Source organism: Halictus rubicundus, unplaced genomic scaffold (assembly GCF_050948215.1).
Source record: "Halictus rubicundus isolate RS-2024b unplaced genomic scaffold, iyHalRubi1_principal scaffold1319, whole genome shotgun sequence".
In the NCBI taxonomy this organism is placed as follows: domain Eukaryota; kingdom Metazoa; phylum Arthropoda; class Insecta; order Hymenoptera; family Halictidae; genus Halictus; species Halictus rubicundus.
The window spans coordinates 7389-12500 of NW_027489860.1; positions in this window are offsets into that span (position 1 = coordinate 7389).

Here is a 5112-nt window from a genome sequence, read left to right on the forward strand (position 1 = left end):
TATTTATCGAGTTATTAGCAAATAATGGACGGATGTGCTACTCCGTCGGACGTTCGACGAAAATTTTTCTAAGTCCCACCGCCAAGAGGAAACTTTTTCCGTATCGGTCCTAGACGATTTTCGACGTGATATCACTGTAATATAGACGGTTTCTAACAATATATATCATAACACCAAACTCGCTACAATTATTATTTATCGAGTTATTAGCAAATAATGGACGGATGTGCTACTCCGTCGGACGTTCGACGAAAATTTTTCTAAGTCCCACCGCCAAGAGGAAACTTTTTCCCTATCGGTCCTAGACGATTTTCGACGTGATATCACTGTAATATAGACGGTTTCTAACAATATGTATCATAACACCAAACTCGCTACAATTATTATTTATCGAGTTATTAGCAAATAATGGACGGATGTGCTACTCCGTCGACAAAACTCTGGAAATTTTTCTAAGTCCCACCGCTAAGAGGAAACTTTTTCCGTATCGGTCCTAGACGATTTTCGACGTGATATCACTGTAATATAGACGGTTTCTAACAATATATATCATAACACCAAACTCGCTACAATTATTATTTATCGAGTTATTAGCAAATAATGGACGGATGTGCTACTCCGTCGGACGTTCGACGAAAATTTTTCTAAGTCCCACCGCCAAGAGGAAACTTTTTCCGTATCGGTCCTAGACGATTTTCGACGTGATATCACTGTAATATAGACGGTTTCTAACAATATATATCATAACACCAAACTCGCTACAATTATTATTTATCGAGTTATTAGCAAATAATGGACGGATGTGCTACTCCGTCGGACGTTCGACGAAAATTTTTCTAAGTCCCACCGCCAAGAGGAAACTTTTTCCCTATCGGTCCTAGACGATTTTCGACGTGATATCACTGTAATATAGACGGTTTCTAACAATATATATCATAACACCAAACTCGCTACAATTATTATTTATCGAGTTATTAGCAAATAATGGACGGATGTGCTACTCCGTCGACAAAACTCTGGAAATTTTTCTAAGTCCCACCGCCAAGAGGAAACTTTTTCCCTATCGGTCCTAGACGATTTTCGACGTGATATCACTGTAATATAGACGGTTTCTAACAATATATATCATAACACCAAACTCGCTACAATTATTATTTATCGAGTTATTAGCAAATAATGGACGGATGTGCTACTCCGTCGGACGTTCGACGAAAATTTTTCTAAGTCCCACCGCCAAGAGGAAACTTTTTCCCTATCGGTCCTAGACGATTTTCGACGTGATATCACTGTAATATAGACGGTTTCTAACAATATATATCATAACACCAAACTCGCTACAATTATTATTTATCGAGTTATTAGCAAATAATGGACGGATGTGCTACTCCGTCGGACGTTCGACGAAAATTTTTCTAAGTCCCACCGCCAAGAGGAAACTTTTTCCGTATCGGTCCTAGACGATTTTCGACGTGATATCACTGTAATATAGACGGTTTCTAACAATATATATCATAACACCAAACTCGCTACAATTATTATTTATCGAGTTATTAGCAAATAATGGACGGATGTGCTACTCCGTCGGACGTTCGACGAAAATTTTTCTAAGTCCCACCGCTAAGAGGAAACTTTTTCCGTATCGGTCCTAGACGATTTTCGACGTGATATCACTGTAATATAGACGGTTTCTAACAATATGTATCATAACACCAAACTCGCTACAATTATTATTTATCGAGTTATTAGCAAATAATGGACGGATGTGCTACTCCGTCGACAAAACTCTGGAAATTTTTCTAAGTCCCACCGCCAAGAGGAAACTTTTTCCCTATCGGTCCTAGACGATTTTCGACGTGATATCACTGTAATATAGACGGTTTCTAACAATATATATCATAACACCAAACTCGCTACAATTATTATTTATCGAGTTATTAGCAAATAATGGACGGATGTGCTACTCCGTCGACAAAACTCTGGAAATTTTTCTAAGTCCCACCGCTAAGAGGAAACTTTTTCCGTATCGGTCCTAGACGATTTTCGACGTGATATCACTGTAATATAGACGGTTTCTAACAATATATATCATAACACCAAACTCGCTACAATTATTATTTATCGAGTTATTAGCAAATAATGGACGGATGTGCTACTCCGTCGGACGTTCGACGAAAATTTTTCTAAGTCCCACCGCCAAGAGGAAACTTTTTCCCTATCGGTCCTAGACGATTTTCGACGTGATATCACTGTAATATAGACGGTTTCTAACAATATATATCATAACACCAAACTCGCTACAATTATTATTCATCGAGTTATTAGCAAATAATGGACGGATGTGCTACTCCGTCGACAAAACTCTGGAAATTTTTCTAAGTCCCACCGCTAAGAGGAAACTTTTTCCGTATCGGTCCTAGACGATTTTCGACGTGATATCACTGTAATATAGACGGTTTCTAACAATATATATCATAACACCAAACTCGCTACAATTATTATTTATCGAGTTATTAGCAAATAATGGACGGATGTGCTACTCCGTCGGACGTTCGACGAAAATTTTTCTAAGTCCCACCGCCAAGAGGAAACTTTTTCCGTATCGGTCCTAGACGATTTTCGACGTGATATCACTGTAATATAGACGGTTTCTAACAATATATATCATAACACCAAACTCGCTACAATTATTATTTATCGAGTTATTAGCAAATAATGGACGGATGTGCTACTCCGTCGGACGTTCGACGAAAATTTTTCTAAGTCCCACCGCCAAGAGGAAACTTTTTCCCTATCGGTCCTAGACGATTTTCGACGTGATATCACTGTAATATAGACGGTTTCTAACAATATATATCATAACACCAAACTCGCTACAATTATTATTTATCGAGTTATTAGCAAATAATGGACGGATGTGCTACTCCGTCGACAAAACTCTGGAAATTTTTCTAAGTCCCACCGCTAAGAGGAAACTTTTTCCGTATCGGTCCTAGACGATTTTCGACGTGATATCACTGTAATATAGACGGTTTCTAACAATATATATCATAACACCAAACTCGCTACAATTATTATTTATCGAGTTATTAGCAAATAATGGACGGATGTGCTACTCCGTCGGACGTTCGACGAAAATTTTTCTAAGTCCCACCGCTAAGAGGAAACTTTTTCCGTATCGGTCCTAGACGATTTTCGACGTGATATCACTGTAATATAGACGGTTTCTAACAATATATATCATAACACCAAACTCGCTACAATTATTATTTATCGAGTTATTAGCAAATAATGGACGGATGTGCTACTCCGTCGGACGTTCGACGAAAATTTTTCTAAGTCCCACCGCCAAGAGGAAACTTTTTCCGTATCGGTCCTAGACGATTTTCGACGTGATATCACTGTAATATAGACGGTTTCTAACAATATATATCATAACACCAAACTCGCTACAATTATTATTTATCGAGTTATTAGCAAATAATGGACGGATGTGCTACTCCGTCGGACGTTCGACGAAAATTTTTCTAAGTCCCACCGCTAAGAGGAAACTTTTTCCGTATCGGTCCTAGACGATTTTCGACGTGATATCACTGTAATATAGACGGTTTCTAACAATATGTATCATAACACCAAACTCGCTACAATTATTATTTATCGAGTTATTAGCAAATAATGGACGGATGTGCTACTCCGTCGACAAAACTCTGGAAATTTTTCTAAGTCCCACCGCTAAGAGGAAACTTTTTCCGTATCGGTCCTAGACGATTTTCGACGTGATATCACTGTAATATAGACGGTTTCTAACAATATATATCATAACACCAAACTCGCTACAATTATTATTTATCGAGTTATTAGCAAATAATGGACGGATGTGCTACTCCGTCGGACGTTCGACGAAAATTTTTCTAAGTCCCACCGCCAAGAGGAAACTTTTTCCCTATCGGTCCTAGACGATTTTCGACGTGATATCACTGTAATATAGACGGTTTCTAACAATATATATCATAACACCAAACTCGCTACAATTATTATTTATCGAGTTATTAGCAAATAATGGACGGATGTGCTACTCCGTCGGACGTTCGACGAAAATTTTTCTAAGTCCCACCGCCAAGAGGAAACTTTTTCCCTATCGGTCCTAGACGATTTTCGACGTGATATCACTGTAATATAGACGGTTTCTAACAATATATATCATAACACCAAACTCGCTACAATTATTATTTATCGAGTTATTAGCAAATAATGGACGGATGTGCTACTCCGTCGACAAAACTCTGGAAATTTTTCTAAGTCCCACCGCCAAGAGGAAACTTTTTCCGTATCGGTCCTAGACGATTTTCGACGTGATATCACTGTAATATAGACGGTTTCTAACAATATATATCATAACACCAAACTCGCTACAATTATTATTTATCGAGTTATTAGCAAATAATGGACGGATGTGCTACTCCGTCGGACGTTCGACGAAAATTTTTCTAAGTCCCACCGCCAAGAGGAAACTTTTTCCCTATCGGTCCTAGACGATTTTCGACGTGATATCACTGTAATATAGACGGTTTCTAACAATATATATCATAACACCAAACTCGCTACAATTATTATTTATCGAGTTATTAGCAAATAATGGACTTGAGTAGGGTGACACCCGGCCGTACTACATTCTGTTCTACAAATTGCACGGGTAAACGGCGGTTGGAAATGATGCTCCGTATTGTTAGTTAGTGTATCCCCGAAGGTCTATGCGTACCGCAGCGTTGGATTGACGAGATTCCTTCTGTCTCTATCTTTTTTTTTCTCTACGATAGCATGTATCGCGATGACAAACGACTAGGAAGCGTGTTTACCGAGTTATTAGCGATCCGAGTGACACCCGGCCGTACTACATTCTGTTCTACAAATTGCACGGGTAAACGGCGGTTGGAAATGATGCTCCGTATTGTTAGTTAGTGTATCCCCGAAGGTCTATGCGTACCGCAGCGTTGGATTGACGAGATTCCTTCTGTCCCTATCTTTTTTTTTCTCTACGATAGCATGTATCGCGATGACAAACGACTAGGAAGCGTGTTTACCGAGTTATTAGCGATCCGAGTGACACCCGATCGT